Raw genomic sequence first — 17,602 nt, 5'->3', positions numbered from 1 at the left:
TGTCCGAGGATTTGTGATGCATGCACAGCACCAGACTGGGTAGGTGTGGCCCATTTGAATACTTTTTTGTAAATCCATTGGCCAAATTCTCATTTGATCCACCTTGATTTTCCATGTTCCATTCTATCCATTCCTGGAGGTCAGGAGTACTCACTTAGTCACTCAAACACACGCTGAATTAAACTCCAAGTCATGGTTCAAATGGGTCATTGATTTCTTCCTCTTCAATTTCCATTTTTCCCTTCAAAGAAGTAAAAATGGGCAGGAAAAATCATTGCAATTGGCTGGAGACCCACAGTTGGATGGGCCCTGTGCTGAGGCTGTCTCTCCCTTACAAGCTCTTTACAAAACCGTCAAACCCCCACTGTCAATGCCTCCACTCCCTCCAACCATTCGACCCACTGCCACCTGCCTTCCCATGTCACTGGCCCTGTTCTCGCTAAGGCCACTGCTGACCTCCTAACTACCAAATCCAACGTCATCTTCCAGGTCTTTTTCCTAAGAGGCCCCTCAGCTTCTGGGGCACCCTTTTGGCTGGTTTTCCACTTACTCCTCCAGCCGCTCCTCAGAGCCTTGGCCTATGCCTTGAAAGCTGGTGTTCCCTGGGTAGTCTCCTCCTCCCCCTGCAGGTTGGCACCCACGCGATGATCACGCTCATCTTTGCAGCTGGCTCCAGCCTTCCTCCTCATCTCCAAGTGCTTCCTTGACACCATGCTACAGGCAGCTCAATCCCACACAGACTCATCAAAATCCAGCCCTGATCCTGTTTCCTACATCCTATCAACCAAGGCTCCTTTGAAAGTGAAAGGGAACACCTTTAACAATTATGATGGATGATGTAAACCAGGACATACGGTCCCCCTGAGTACTGTACAAACCTTAGGGATCATTCTGGCTTCTTCTCTTTCCCTCACTCTCTACAACTGACAGGGGACCAAGTCTTGTCATTCTAACTTGGACTGTCTCTCCAATTGTTCCCCTTCCTCTCTGCTGCTCACTCCCCTGGACCTCTGTAAAGACTCCTGCCTGCAGCCCCTCCCCTGGCCAGCCCATCCTTCTTGTGATTGCGTTACTTCCCCGCCTCCACCCCACTCCCAACAAAAGCTCCAGTGGTTCCCCGATGCCTGCAGTAAAAAACCTAACTGCTCAGTGGGCATTAAGGCCCTGGCCTACCCTTCCCATCTCCAACTGCCTATTCCCAACAACACCCTCCATCCATGTTCTAGCCAGCCAATCATTCCATTCTCTGAGTGTTTCACTATTTATGCCCCCAAGTCTTTCGCCAAAAGGCTACCATGCTTTTGCCAGTGACTGGACCACCACCCTGGGTACCTTTGGTCATTGGCCCAAGTGCAGGCAAAGGGCTGCTGAGGGACCTCAGCTTTCTCCTGTTGCACGTGTAAAGTGTGCAACTGTCATGATGTAGATGACACTCTCTCCTTCTCCCTCTCTCTGAGGCCCTTCTTTCTGGAGTTCCATAGCCACTGGCCTGGCCCAAGTTTGGGGTAAGGGTAGGGTATCTGAAGCCACTGCAGTAGCAAGTACCCAGTGTTAGCCTCTAGTTCTCCGCTCTTGGGTGTCATTTCTTCTCAGGTCCATGAGTAGCCTTCCAAAGGGAATCTGCTGGAGAACTTATTGGAGGATGGCATCAGGCTCCAACTCTAGGGACCACAACCCATATGCTTGTTCTCTAATTGCTTTCAGAGTTCTGAAGAGACCCTGTGAGTTCCTGGGTATCCCCCATGTATATGATGGGGAATTCATTCTGCTGGTTTGATCTCTTTTCCTTTGGGCAACATCTTTAAAAAAAAGTCTTCCTTGGAGACTTCAAATCTGGATCTTTAACAAGTCCTTGATGAAATGCTTGGAAATGCTCATGTTTTTACCCTGGACTTGACAGCAGCCTCTACAGACTCCTTTCTCCATATTCTGCTCGGCTTGTCAGAGGCTAGAGGGATCCAAAAGAATTCCGCAAGGGAGGAAGCCCTAAGCCTACATCTTATTCTTTTTAGTTTTTTTTTTTTTTTTTTTTTAAGAGATGGTGTCTTGATTCTGGAAGTTGCTCTCAGAGGCAGTGTGCAGGTGTGCTCTTTGTGAAATTCCACCATGGCGTACCATGGCCAGGGCCAGAAAGTGCAGAAGGTGATGGTGTAGCCCATCAACCTCATTTTCAGACATTTACAAAATAGATCGCAGATTCAGGTGTGGCTCTATGAGCAAGTGAATATGCGGACAGAAGGCTGTATCATTGGTTTTAATAAGTATATGAACCTTGTTATTAGATGATGTGGAAGAGATTCATTCTAAAACAAAGTCAAGAAAACAACTGGGTCAGATCACGCTAAAAGGAGGTATTCTTCTGCTACAAAGTGTCTCCAACTAGAAATGATCAATGAAGTGAGAAATTGAGAAGGATAGAGTTTGTTTTTAGATGTCATTTGTCCAATATGAACATTTATTCATATTGTTTTGATTACCCTTATGTTATTACAAGATGGCAATAAATGCTATGGGATTGTTTGTATTACAAAAAAAAAAAGAGAGATGCTGTCCTGCTCTGTTGCCCAGGCTGGAGTGCAGTGGCACGAACATGGCTCACTGTGGCCTCCTGGGCTCATGCGATCCTCCCACCTCAGCCTCTTGAGTAGCTGGGACTATAGGCACACATCACCACACCCAGCTAATTTTTTTTTAACAGATGGCATCTTGCTATGTTGCCCAGGCTGGTCTCAAACTCCTGGCTTCAAGAATCCTACTGCCTTAGACTCCCAAAGTGCTGGGATTACAGGTGTGAGCCACCACGCTTGGCTTCTTTTTAGCTTTGACAACATCTACTTCAACTCACCTGATTGCTTAGGCTGGGTTTTGGTTACAGCTAAGGCACATCTTCTTGTCCTTATAACCTTTGTCAAGACACATGCCTGCTGGTGGAATCATGTACAGCCTCCACTTCACAAAGTCCTCTTCCAGGCATTGTCCAGGGAGATATCCTTTGTGAGCACACACATGCTTCATAATCACAAACACACTGAAAATGATCTTCCTTTTAATGCCTGCTTTAAACAGTAGCCACTGGAGGTGGAGAATCCAGAGGTCTGGCCTGTGTAATACACTTCGATAGAAACCAAATGCTCTTGTGTACAGGCCTATGGGCCTTGTTATTATAGTTAACTTTTATGGTGGGTTTTAGGGGCTGAAAAAATTCTACTAATATTATTGGAAATACATTTTATAGCTTTGGCTATGAAATACCCCCCCACACACACACACACCAGCAATAATTGAGGAAGTAATTGAAAACAAATAACACTTGAGTATATGTGCAAATTCTACACAGGTGACTGCAAACCACAAAGACACTAATGAGAAATGGCAAACAGGTTCTTGGCAGGTGATCTCACAGGACGTGTGCAGGGCCTGTCACAGTAGATATGATAACTGAGGGAGAGCAAATTCTCAGTCATTGTACTAAAACCAAATCCCAGAAGAACTTCTTTTACATCCCAGAGTGGAGGACAACTATTTTAGGATGTTGCTGCTTGGACACACCTGTTCTATCAGAAGGGGCTGAGGTGATACTGAGTTTTCTTTTTTCCTTCTGTATCTTTTTCCCCTTTGTATCTGTGGTACACAGTACAGCACATTATTCAACATATGTTTATTAAATGGCCACCGAAACATCTTTCACACGGGTTAACAAATGGCCAGGCCTCACGTACAAGGTCTATTTGTTTATTTATTTTTTGAGATGGGGTCTCACTCTGTCACCGGGGTTGGAGTGCAGTGGCACGATCTTGGCTCACTGCAGCCTTGACCTCCCAGGGCTCAAGTAATCCTCCTACCTCAGCCCCCGCCGGGTAGCTGGGACTACATGCACGCACCACCATGCCCTGCTAATTTTTTTTTTTCCTGTATTGTAGAGACGAGGTCTCACTATGTTGCCCAGGCTGGTCTGGAACTCCTGGGCTCAAGCAATCTGCCCATCTCAACCTCCCAAAATGTTGGGATTACAGACGTGAGCCACTGCGTCCGGCCACATACAAGGTCTCTTTAAATGATGAATTGGAAACATCAGTATTTCTTCTTTTGCTTAAATTCCAGTCCCCTGCCAACGTACACTGCCATAGCAAGATTAAATAGAGAAGGGCACCCTGAAGCATCTGGTTCGCTGTAAGCACTTGACAGCTATCAGCCATGATCATCATTTCTTCTTGCTGATGTTATTGTAACATTGTGGATGAAGCAGTGTTTGCCTTAATGAATGGGGGTGAGTTTGGAAGGCCTGCCTTCCAGGGATGTCTTAGTTCCAGGTGCTGCAATTTGCAGTCCTGGAAATGGAGAAAGGAGATAAGCCTGCAGTTTAGTGCCAACTGTGAAAGGTCAGCTGGGGGGCTGCTGGGGGCCTCTTGGGAGTTCTCAGAGGCCCTCCCCTCACATATGCACAATATCTGGTGTCCCAGCCACCAAGTTCTGGAGACCTCCAGAATGATCGGAAGCTTCTGCAGGGTCCAGCCAGTGCTCAGGAACACTCACAGCCCTCCTTTTTCCTTTCCTCATTCAATATCCCCACATTTCAAGGCTCTCTACCAGCATTTCTTTGTTCATTGTTCAGAAAAAAATGAATCAAGCCATGACTAGAGGCTTGAATTCAACTTTAAAAAATGGTATGGCTCAAAAGGTCTCTATCCAAGTTTTTCCCAAAAGATTATTCTCCAAGGAAAAAAGAAAACAAAGTGGCTAAATTGCAACATTTTTTCAGTCTCCATTATCCCACGGCTCTCTACCCCTTGAGACACACAATCTTCAATAGTAAACAGGGCTGAAGTTTGAGGGCAAGGCCTAGAGAAGCTGCTTAATTTCTACCCCAAAGACAAACTCAGATTCTTTCACAATTTTCCCTCAGGCCAGCCCTCTGCTTTATAGGGCCAAACCACTGAAAGAACAAATGAATGCGAACAATTTGCCTCCCAGCAGCGAGCACTAAGATTTCCTACAGATACAAATTCCCAAGCAAACCCTGCCCAAAGATAATAAAAATGAAGGTTGGGTTTATCGGGCTCTTTAAAGGGTGGCTGCCTGATCTTCTTTAGCATCTGAATACGTTTACACAGGGACTGCGGGGGGCGCTTACTGACAGAGCAGTTTTAGAAAACCAACACAGGCCCCAGAACACTCATCAGTCTGCAGCGGCTCGGCCGCTCATTCCACAAATACTCACTGTGCATCCACCATGCGCAGCCACTGTGTGTGGTGCTGTGGGGGACAGAATGACAATGTGTCTTGGGAGGTGGCCTCAGCTATAGGTAGGGAGGACAGGGCTTCTGTCCCAAATGGTAAATGTCATACAGTGGGGGTGTCACCGAGTGTGGGGGTATTTCAGAGTGAGGCCAAGAGGTGGGATCTGAGCTAGACCTTGAAGAGTACAGATGGCAATTTCCACAGGGCAAGGCTCTATTCTAGAACCAACGTATTCATATTAATAAATAAGCAAGGGTTTTGAACTGAAAGGACCTACGACACTGTTTTCCTAAAGACGGCTTCGGAGGCGGGCATGGCTACAATTTGTGTTAAGTCTCAGAGGTCAGTGATGGTCACCCACTGGGGAAGGAAGGGCATGCAGACAGCCCCCCCAACCCCAATATCTGCAGGGTTTGGGACAAGAACATAGATGCAAGCCCATATGCTTACACATGTAAAAGTTATAATTCAAGCTGACAAACTGTTAAATACATTCTCTCCTCCTCCCTTGACAAATATGAATGCTATGAAAAGGCCAGGCTCAAATTTAGAATTCCCAGACTCCTGGGTTCTGTACCAGAATGTGGTGGTGGTAAGAGAGCCTGATCTGGCACCCCCACCATTTCCAGTTCCATCTTGTCCTACCAGGTCTTGGGACCACACATGGAAACATCCCAGACATCTCAGCCCCCCCCCATCAAAGCTCAGCCCCAGGCAAACGGGAGCCCCCCATCTCAACCTATAGGTGTGCACACCAGTGGCTTGGTGCACGTCCAGGGAAGAGCCAGGCAAGCTCTCAAGCCTCAGGATCCCATTCTTTGGATCCTCAGCTCTGTGGATTCCTGGCCTGGTCAGGCAGGAAGTGGCCGGGGTGGTCAGAGCAGGGCCCTCCAAAGTAGGGTCCAATGCAGGCCCCCCTGCTCAGGTCTAAGGGTACAGTGTGCACAGGCAAGGATTTGGCTCACTGGACTGTGAGGCACACTGTGTCGTGTGGTTTTGATTATGATGATACAGGCTAACCTTTATCCCAGATAATGAATACAACATTAGTCTGGTTTTCACTTAATCCTCATCAGCCCTACTGAGTTTAGTATTGTTGTTATTCCCATTTCACATATGAGGAAACTAAGATTAGAGAGATTTTAATTTATCCAAGGCCACACAGCTAGGGGTTGTGGAGTCAGGATTTGACTGTTATACTGAGTCTCATGGCCTAAAAATACTCAGAGGAAAATCATTTCCTGATCCCTAATCATGGAAAATCAAGAGCCGGAAGGAACCATGACATTCATAATGTGGAACCCTCACTACGTGGTGGGAGGGGGCAGGTAGCAGAGGAGAAATCCAGGGTCCTGCTTCCGGGGCAGTCCCCATTCGGGCAGCAGCGTGTCCCACAGAGTTCAGGAGGGCAGCAGCACCTGGTGGGTATGCTGTGCAGTGGGCGTGGGCTCCCCAGGGGATGCAAGGGGAAGCCAGTCAGGGTCAGGCAGGGCCAGAGCAGCCCCGTGGGCATGTGTGGCCAGCAGCTGGCACCATAGCCCTCTGTGAGCTGAGAAGGTGACCTCACTCCAAGTGGGGCCCTTGGAGCTATTTTCTAAAGCTGCTGCCTTTGATGCTTTCTTCAAATCCCATGAGCAAAGTGGCAAACTTGGGTGGGGAAGCCCCAGAATCTGGCTGCTGTGCAACTTCATTCTGTTTCCAAACAGTGGTGTGGGAGCTCAGCGCCCACTCCACCGGGCAGTCCGAGGATGCCCTGGAGCTAAGCCGGGGAACCTGTTCTTCCTCCCTGCAGCTGTGCTGGCCAGCCAAGGCCTTGGTAGGTCAGGAAGGAGGGATTTTTCTTTTTTTTAATTAATTTAAAATATTTAAAACTAAGGTATAATATGTATATATAAGCAAGTACACAAATCTCGTGTGCGGCTTAGTGAATTTTTAAGACAGGATTTTGTTCTGTTGCCCAGGCTGGGGTGCAATGGCTCAATCAGAGCTCACTGTAGCCTCGAACTCCTGGGCTCAAGCAATCCTCCTGATTCAGCCTCTCGAGTAGGTGAGACCACAGGCATGTGCCACTACACCCAGCTAATTCTTAAATTGTAGAGATGGGGGTCTCACTATGTTGCCCAGGCTCTAGTGAATTTTTAATATGCAATTTTTTTTTTTTTTTTTTTTAAGACAGAGTCTCACTCCGTCACCCAGGCTGGAGTGCAATGGTGCGATCTCAGCTCAGTGCAACCTCTGCTTCCCAGGTTCAAGTGATTCTCCTGCCTCAGCTTCCCGAGTGGCTGGGATTACAGATGCCTGCCACCACACCCGGCTAATTTTTGTATTTTTATTAGAGACGGTTTCGCCATGTTCGCCAGGCTGGTCTCAAACTCCTGACACATCAGGTGATCCACCAACCTCGGCCTCCCAAATTACAGGCATGAGCCACCGCACCTGGCCCAATATGTAAATATCAATGTAACCACCAGCCTAGGTCAAGATGTAGAATGTTTTAAATTGATTATAAGTTGCAGAAGCAATGCATGAACACACTCTCCTTGTAAAGCATTAAAACATGAGCTGTGAGCCAACCCCTCCCAGTGTCCCGCCTACTCACACAAGGCCCCACTGTTACATGTAATTGATTGTGTGTCCGGAAGCAGCGGCTTCCCCCTAGGCATTCCCAGGCCTCCAGGCAGCTGAGCAGCCTGACCCAACAGGTTTGGGGTCTTTCTCCTTGAACATTCTCTTCTGCCCACTCCCTTCCCCCACCCAAATCCTCCAACAGAGAAAGAGCCTGTGGATTCTCCCACCGTGGATAACACAACTGCCTCACTGAGCTTCCTCCCTCCCCATCCTTACAACTTAAAGCAGTCTGACTCGGACGCTTCTAAGCTGTGGCTGCAGAGAACACAAAGAGCAGCCTTCGGCGCGCGGACGCACCATCGATGAACTGGGGTGGGGGGACGCCAACCGGCCCCAAAGCACATCGAAGCCAGAAACCGCCCGAACTAGTTACATTCCAGCAAGATTAGCACAAGGCCGGGCCTGCTCCTGCGCCCACCCCTCCTCCCCTCCTGGGCCATGAATAGGATTTTTAACTATTTCCCTCCCACTTGCTGTCCAGCCTCACACATGGACAATGCTCCCCGCTGTTTGCACATTAACCTCCCATTTGCCAGGCAGCTTCTCAGGGGCTGCAGATTAACATCCACCAACTCAGACAATGATCCCCGGGGAGGGGTGCAAGGGGCTCAGACAAAAGCTACAGACACTGAGCCCAGTCAATCACTGCACAGTGACCACTGGCCAACAGTGCAAGGGGCTCCTGGACTCCAGACACACAGGAATCACCCAAGCAGCTCATTCCTGGCTCTGGGCACCTGCCCCACGTGGGACCAGAGAGGGTACTCCCCTAATGCAGGCCTACAGCAACCAGAAGACACCCTCCCCACCCCATCTAATCTGGGACATTCTGGCCTAGGAGGGGCCCGAAAGGATCAGGGACTGAAGGGCTGGGAAGGCGGAGGGTAGCCCTAGGCAGCCCTAGGCAGGCCTCGCAGACCCAGCCCACCCTGTTTAGGCTTCTCCTTTCTCCTGGCAAAGCGGAGCTCTCAGGGGACAGAACAGGAAGCAGGTGCCTCAGGCCCCTGCCCTGGGGCTCCCTGGGAAAGCTGCCTGGTCTCTCAGCAAGAAGGGCCCCTGACTGAAGCAGCTTGTAGACATGATTCCATACGTCAAAGCCATTTTCCTATTCCCTTGTGTGCAGGTGTGCACACAGGCATGAACTTGGAAACACAACCGCATGGAGCGGGGACGGAATGGGGAGACAGCTGGACTGTGAGGTATGGGAATGGTCCTTCTATGTCCTAGGCCAGCAGCTCAGCCCCCGCATTTGTATTAAAAATCTCCTCCAGGTGATGCTCATGCACCCTGGTCCTGAACCAGAGGCCCCGGAAGTGAACAATCGCATGCATTAGCTGAGGATCCTGTTAAGATGCAGTCTGGGTCAACAGGTGTGTCATGGGGCCCAGGATGGTAAGTTTCTTACAAGCTCCCAGGTGACACACTCTTGGCCTAGTGAGGCCTCAGACTGGGTGCATCATCAGAAGGGTGATCTCTCTGTATGCTGCTTCACCAAGTAGTTGTCTGGCTACAGTTTCCACCCTTCTGGAGAAAGGTCACCACCTCTCAAGACAGCGAGCTGCAGCTGCGGACAGCTCTGTTTGAGTCCTTCCTCATATTAAGACATCCAACAGTGACAATCTGAAGTCTTTCCTCTCTTGACCTGGTAGTTCCAGACCCTCAGAAGAAGACCTTGTGGCTTCCACTCCTGTTTTCCCCACATACCTGTGCCTCCTCATCTAGGCCAGTGAGGCTGTTTTTCTGAGCTTCATTCTCCTCTTAGTACTAATGCCAGACAGGGTGGGGCCAGGAGAGCAGATCTCAGTGCAGACTGGCGAGGCTATTTGGGTAGGAGTGAGAATAGAGCCCCCAACGGAAACAGAAACCAGAGTTCTAGCCTGGAGCAGTTAACATACAAGAAACTTAAGGACAATTAAAAAGCAACAACCACATTTAATGTGGTTTACACAGGCAAAACTCATTAATGTGAGTTGGGGTGCTGGAGTTTACCTTTGCTAGGCAAACCCTTTTTTACAGACAGTACAGATTAATTGCAAGCAAGACTCTAAGGGGAATATCTAAATGGCTATGAAACAAACTTCGAGCCCCCAGATGCAGGAAAAAGCACCACTGACCTACAAGGGACACACAGAGGACTTCGTCCAGGGAGCCCCCTTGCCAGTCTGGCTTCAATTCCTGGTGAAGTTCAGAAGCAATAAACCTGTGCTCCTTTTGAAAGGTTTTATAATTCAGAAGACCCCCTAATTCACACTAACATCCACCCCAAGTCTGAATTAATTGTGTTACCCAGCAGTTCTGCTAAGGAATCACTTCTTAGTACTCAGTTCTGCTAAGGAATCACTTCATCATCACTGCTGCAGGGAAAATTTGAGCGGGGCTGATGGTTTGCAGTGGCAGCAAGTCTACAAATGATTATCCCTAATGAGATGATGCGAGAGCAGCCTCAAATAAGGCACTCCTCCAGCTGCTCTGTGCCCAGCTGGGCTTCCTGCCCTCCCACCCGCTCCAGGCCATGAGCCCTTCATGGGGCTCTCATGGCACGAGGGTCCTGGATCTTCCAAAGGTGAAACCATCCCAAAGACCCAAGGGCTCCCACTCAGTCTCCTGCTACCACTCCCTGCCCCACTGCAAGGTCACAGATGACAGTGGGATCTGGCTGAGCTAGGACTGAATCCTGACTGTACCCCTTATCAGTTGTTACCTTGATCTAAAGTTAATCTTTCTGAGCCTCAGCTCCCACATGTTGAAAAGGTATTAGTACAATCCAGTTCCTAAGATTGTGCGGTGGTTTAACTGAGTGAACGCTTAGCATGTACAGGGCCTGGAGTAGGTAAATTCTTACAATGGTAGTAAAAAGGAGGAAGATTTCTTTTAAGGTCAGGGAGATGGCCTAACACCCCCCTTTCTTTGAGGCTCCAAAGCTCACTGTTCTTCTCTTGTGACACTAACCTTTCCCTGCCTTGAGATCGGTTCCACTACTTGTGTTGTTGCTCTGGTGGACCAGGAAACAGTTCCTATATAAGGTCATGGCCTCACTCATCTTTTACTTACCTCCTGCAACGTTCAACCCAATCCTTGCAATTAGTAGGAACGTGATCAATATTTCTGCATTGACTTGCCAGCATGAACCAGCCTACTCAGGACAAAGCATGGAGGTCGTAACCAGATGGGTCAAAGAGCCAACCGACCAGACCTCCCCGCCCCTGACCCTGTGAGCAGGTTTCTGTCCTTATGAACAACAGCAGTTGCATTTAGGTAAAACGACAATTACACTTCTGACTGGCTGTCAAACTATTCATGAAAATGGCCACCAACATCCTATTTTTTAAATCAAACACTAAGCCATATGTCTGCTACACAATGAAAAATCCCAAACCTATGTGGTTTAATAGGCTTTCCAACACTTCTTCAGAAGCCTAGATCCCTAATGTTTACATTTAAGGTGACACTGGCTCATGGTCTGTTGTTCCATAGTCTTATTGCACTGTCTACACACCCTACCTCATTTTTACAGAAATGGTTCATTAGGTCAGGGACCACCTTCTTCCATGTCATGACATGTTCTGGTTGGGAGTGGCGAAGGTCTAATTTTAGGCCCTCTGAGAAAGGGCCTAAAATTTCCTAAAGTAAGCCATAGCGACCAAGTTTTTTAGGCTTTCTGAGGTTTTAAAACCAGAAAGCCGTTCTGTTTCCTTGAGCTGCCATCCATTCAGCCCTAGAAGTTGCAGCCTGCCGTTCTGGGCTCAGAGAAGGGAGGACTAGTGCTCAGAACAGTTTCCCTGGGGAGCTGGACACTAGGTGCTGAGGTTGGGCTCCCTGGCAGGGACAGGCCTCGGGGAGCTTGTGGTAGGGGCTGCTTGGAAACCACACACTTACTCTGATGACACTGTTTGTGTGCAAGCATTTCTAGACTGTTCTTTGGAAATGGGCTGTAGAAAACATTCACTCCTTCAAAACACACCGTTCTTTTGTGGTCTTTTATTTCCCCCTTCTTGGCTCTGCTACTCTCCTGGGAGCCAGGGACTCCCCAAACTCCCAGGGAAGGGATCTTTTTTGAAGAGGCCATGCAGAGGGGTCACACTGAGGCTTGGGTCAGGGTAGTAGAGTGATAGCAAATGCTCATGTGGAATTGTCTGCCTGAATGGGTGGCTGTAAATTATCACAGGGTATAACTGCCCGAGACCATGTAGGTGAATTATCTACAAGTCCTGTGAATGCTCAGGGGTGGGTACCTGCAGCTGCCATGAATATGGCTTCAAAATAAGTTTCCTCAGATGAAAACAACTGAGAGTCCAGAGGCATCAGCTAGCCTGTGGGGAGGATGTGGGAGGACCACCCATGGCCTCAGTTTCCCCGGGTGCACCACTCACTTCCCTCAGAGTCCTTTCTGTGATACCTGCCTCCCCCAGCCCTCTTGTCACTGTACCACCCAATGCACACACAGCAGCAGAGAAGCATCTAGAGTGTGAGTGTGTGTGTGTGTTTTGAGAGAGGATCTCACTCTGTCGCCCAGGCTAGAGTGCAGTGGCGCAGTCACAGCTCACTGCAGTCTCGACCTCCTGGGTTCAAGCGATCCTCCCACCTCAGCCTCCCAAGTGGCTAGGATTACAGGTACGTGCCACCACGCCTGGCTAATTTTTTGTACCGTTTGTAGTGATGGGGTTTTGCTGTGTTGCCCAGGCTGGTCTCAAACTCCTGAGACTCAAGTGATCTGCCTGTCTCCGCCTCCCAAAGTACTGGGATTACAGGCGTGAGCCACTGCGCCTAGCCTAGAGTGTCTCTGAATTGCAATCTGAACTTGAATGGGAAACTGTCAGCTAGTTTAAGTGGCAAGCAGTAGGTAGCTTCTTGTGACATTTTCTCAATCAGATGCCAGTCACAGGGAACTATCAAAAAGCGGCAATTTACAAGAGCGACCTGAATAGATGCTCTGGTCTGGTCTCTCTCCTTCAGCTCTTATATCCAGCTGGTCCCTTCTGTCCTGAAGAAGTAAACAGCCTCAAGCGGGGCCCAGAGACTCGGGTTCTAACTCGACCCCAATTAGCAGCGTGATGACTTTAGGCAGGTCCTTTCCCCTTGCTGATCACAGCTGCTAGAAAAAACCTTTATGGAAACAAACATGTATTAGGCCCCTACTGTTTACACTATATACTGTACACAATAAAAGGCAAAGGCTTTTTATTTCTTCCTCACAAGCTTCTCTTTGTGTGCAATAGAAATGAGTGCTGATTATCATTTAGACATAATAATATCCGGATATGGGTCATTAAGCAGGGCAGTGACCTACCCACTTGGTCCACTGACCTATTCTTGGTTATTGCAAAACATTATTCAAACAGCAAGATAAATTGGTTAATTTTTCTTTCCACTCCTAAATTGTTAAATTAGTTACAGCAAAAAACAAAACCCAAGTAAACAAACCACACAAACCTCCTAAATACAAAGTAGGGCCCTGATCCTGCCATCTGTTTTACTCCTAAATATAGGCGGGTTTATCTCTCTCCCACCTTCTGGTGGCCTCAGGCCATGTTCTCAGGCTTCTAACTTGTAGCTGCTATTTAGAATCCAGCTGTTAATTACTTCTTTAACACCTTTTTGCTGCTCAGTCTGAACACTAAGTATTCTCCGAGACTACAGTTTCTCCTTTGCCTTTCTTTAGTAGCTCTGAAAGGTCTCTCAAAGGTTATCTGTCCTCAAGATGTGCCTAATTCTGTGCATTCAGGGCTTTCTTTGCAGGGGATGGCACAACCTGGGAGCTTTTAACATACACAAAACACAAAATAGTGTAATACAAAGCTAGCCAGGCTTATTAAAGATCTCATTTTTTGGCTGGGCATGGTGGATCATGCCTGTAATCCTACCACTTTGGGAGGCTGAGGTGGGCGATCATTTGAGGCCAGAAGTTCGAGACCAGCCTGGCCAACGTGGCGAAACCCTGTCTCTACCAAAAATACAAAAATTAGCCGGGCGTGGTGGCCGGCACCTGTAATCCCAGCTACTCAGGAGGCTGAGGCACAAGAATTGCTCGAACCCGGGAGGCGGAGGTTGCAGTGAGCCGAGATCGCACCACTGCACTCCAGCCTGGGCAACAGAGTGAGACACCGTCTCAAAAAAAAAAAAAAAAAAAAAAAAAATCTCACTTTTGAACTAGTCTCTGTTTAATATTTAATATATTACCGAGTGCTTTTTTAAAAGGCCCAGTTACCAATTCCTGTGTGTGGCAAGGTGAGAAGGCCAGGGGTGGTGGGCGCCTTATGGCTTTGGTCTATTGCAGATGCCTTCCAGTAGTGGACCAGAGCAGCTGGCACTGCTGGGTGTACTGGCATCTCCTTCAAACTCGGTGTTCAGTGATGTCACATTGGTAGCTTGAAATCAGCCACAGGGAGAGTATTTACATCATGGAAATTGGCAAACACTAATCAGAGCACAATCCTCCCCACTAGGAGCTGACTTCAATATTTACCAGTACATCACTGCTTAGAACCCATTTCCCCACTTCTCTTTCTATCACTAATTTAAAGGACTCATTTATTGGGCACACAGTCCACTGCATTAGACACAAATGCTACAGAAAAACAACAATAACAAATGTTACCTTTCTCTGTCCCTAGCACTGTCTATGTCTTCACACTGCAAACTCACTTAATCCTCAGAACAACATAGTGGGATAAAGAAATAGTGTTATCACCTTTTCACAGATGAGGAAACTGAGGCACAGAATGGCAAAAGCTTGCTCATGGCCGCAACTGGTGATGCTTCCAGACCCAGAACTGAGGGCTTTTCCCCACCCCACAGAGCCCATGGATTTTCTACTCTCCCAGGAAAAGGCCTGGATGGAGGCCCAGTGTGCAAAAACTCAGGGATATGTTCCACCAGAACTAAGACTCAAGAGCAAATGAGTTTTATGGAGGCTTTGTACTAGGAAGGGTTCTTCAGGGGGACAGTTGTGCAGGCTGTGAGGAAGGTTCCGCAGACCCCCGGAAAAGCAGGTGAGTGGCAACTGAGGTCACCTTGAGAAGAGGGGTTTTGGAGTACAACAGGCCCCTTGGCCTGGTACACTTTGTCAAGGCAGAAAAATGCCTTCCACTTCTGCAGGGAAAAAAAGGAAAGAGGCACAGGATGCAATTAGGAAAGAACAAATATATCCTCAGATTCTCACAGCTGAACAACTAGGGAAAACCCAGCCTGTAAACAGTCAAAAACTGGGTGTCGCCAGAGCAAACACCCAGGTCTCTGCTCACCCATACAAGGGTAACTGCACGAGAATCAGGGCCCACACCAGCACAGGCCAGCGAGGGACCACTTTTTCCTTAGCAGTAGTGGCAGCGGCAGCAGCTGGTTCTCCCGCTGGGTTCCCAGTTGGAAATTCCAAAGGGAACTACTTTCTGCATTCGGCACACAAAGAGAAAAACTGCAACTAGTGAAAAATAAAAACTAAAATTTCAAATGCTACTTTGTAGAATGCAAACAGTCATAGTCTGCCAGCAGATATTAGGCTAGGTATATCCTTATGATACTTACGAGAGAAAGAAAACCAAGTTCACTCCCCCTTTCCCTACTTCCTCCTGTTTTTTTTCCCTCCCCAAGGGAATGAGTCAAGTCAGTCAACAAGTATTTATGGAGCACCCACAGGATTGCAGAACGGGTTGCTGGAAGAAGCCCAGGATACCTCTCATTTGAGACAGTTAAAGGAAATGTCAATCCTCAGGCCAGGTCTAAACAGGGCAGTAAAGAACTGACTGCCACCTGGGTGGGTTTATTCTGGACCAATCACTCACTCCTGGCTGAGCTGCCTCTGTTATTGGCAAGGCCAAAGTGGGTGGATCAGCTATGTTCATGTACATTTTTGGAAAACTACAAGCACAACGCTAACAATCTTGATGGTTTAGGGGGTGGGAGTTGGTGTTCGCTGAGATACTCTTCTTCCTCCCTCCCAAAAGGCCCCACAATGATAAAAATTAAACAAATGTTGTCAGGTGTTCACCATTTCTCCTCTGCAAATGTAAGTGTGTATAAGTGGGACGGGAAGGCTAGCAAAACCCAGGGCCCATGGAAACAGCCTCCTGGGGGCCTGTCCGCTCTAGTTTGGAGACTGGGTTGTATTTATTTGGCTGCAGATCCTGCTACTCCAAGTGTGCTCCCTGGACCAGTACCATCAGCACTATGTGGGATTCTGTTAGAAATGTAGAGTTCCAGGCCCCACCACAGCCCTACTGAAGTAGAATCTGCGTTTACACAATTTCTTCAGATGGTTCCCATGCACAGGTGAGTTGAAGAAGCACCAGTCCCAATAACCAAGCAAGTGTTTGTTATTAAACCCCAGAGAGCCCCCAAAGTCACATTTGGGGAACATCTGCCTTCCATATTGCAGGGGGGCAGTTAGCCTCCCTAGATTTCCTGTTCACAGAAAGCAAATACCAGTAAAGCCTAAAGATTTATAAATCTATTATGACTCCTGGTTTAAAAGTAGGTACCTGGAAGGACCCAGGTCAGTTGCACATTATTCAATCACCATAGGAAGATATATTCTCGGAGCTAACAGAACCGAACACTACCAGCCACAAGGAGTCCTTTCACATCTACATTACACTCAACTAACTGCATGCTGGCCTAGATTCGCTTCTGTTCTAAATATCCAAGCTATGTTTGAATAACCTGTATGGTTACAATTAGGATCACTGCATCTGGGAAAGTCACCGCAAACCCCCACACATAAATATGGTGATTTTAATAACAAATAACACATTTGGAGGCTGGTATATAAGTATGCAGGCAGAGGAAGCCGCTGAAGATGTTAATTTGCATGTTCACAAAGAAATGGAATCCAGCTGCAACGTTAATGCTTAATTCTACAGAGCCATAGGACACCGTGCAACCTTACCATGGGCTTGCTCTAAATTGAAAGCCGATTTTCAAACCCTCACAATTTTGGCAAAAATCTAAATTCAACTGCTTAAGGAGACTGGATTTTCTGTGAATCCTAAAATAGTGCTAGCAGAAAAAAGTCCATTTGTTTACGTTTTGCAAGTTAAAGACAAGTATCTGAATTGATTTGATGCAAAGTTTCTCAAAACATTCACCTTGGGGCAGGAAAAACAAAAGGTCTCATTGGAAGAGATTCCTTCTTATAAGGGATTGGAATTTATGGACTAGGATCTAACTTAGCTGTTGCTTTCTGGCCTCCTACACTTGAATTTACTGTTTAAAGTAAAATGTGAAAATTATATCAGTCTTTAAGAAGATAAACCTTCTGAAATAGGACGCATATGAGTGAATGTGTTTGTGTAAGAGGGAGAGGTTGTTAATAATAGCGGTCATGGTAATATTAATAACAATAAAAGGTAGCGTGCTAATTTGGATATTGTATCCTGGTAAGCTCTGTTCACTTCACCAGTTTCTCTAAGAAAATGGAGTCTGTTGAACTGCTCACTAGCATGGTGTACTTGCTCAAGCACCTGCAAAAAGACAGAGGGGGCTTCTTGTAGGGATGCAAACCCAGTGGGGCAAACAAACAGAGCCTGGTAATAGCACAGTCAATCAACTGTTTCAGTTATGAACGAAAGAGCTGCTAAAACCTCCCACTCCAGAGGAATGTACCTCATTGAAAGCTCTTGGCACTCACTCTTTACAGAGAATGATGGGTAGCCAGGACCTATGGTGACATCAGGCACAGAGCAATTCTCCTGTCCTACAAGTGGACAAGAGGGAAGGAGGGTGGTGGTCAAAACCATCATGG

General features: G+C 47.6%; 1 protein-coding gene and 1 pseudogene across 2 annotated transcripts in view; one reads left to right on the top strand and one right to left on the bottom strand.

Annotated features, from left to right (window-relative positions):
• TCF7L1 (transcription factor 7 like 1) overlaps positions 1-17,602 on the bottom strand; it is a 176,429-nt gene that overhangs the window by 43,458 nt on the left and 115,369 nt on the right. The gene's annotated exons all lie outside the window — the stretch shown is intronic.
• LOC116483591 (small nuclear ribonucleoprotein E-like) lies at positions 2,069-2,383 on the top strand (annotated as a pseudogene).

Source organism: Hylobates moloch, unplaced genomic scaffold, assembly GCF_009828535.3.
Source record: "Hylobates moloch isolate HMO894 unplaced genomic scaffold, HMol_V3 SCAFFOLD_15, whole genome shotgun sequence".
In the NCBI taxonomy this organism is placed as follows: domain Eukaryota; kingdom Metazoa; phylum Chordata; class Mammalia; order Primates; family Hylobatidae; genus Hylobates; species Hylobates moloch.
This window is presented reverse-complemented; position numbering and strand designations above follow the sequence as displayed.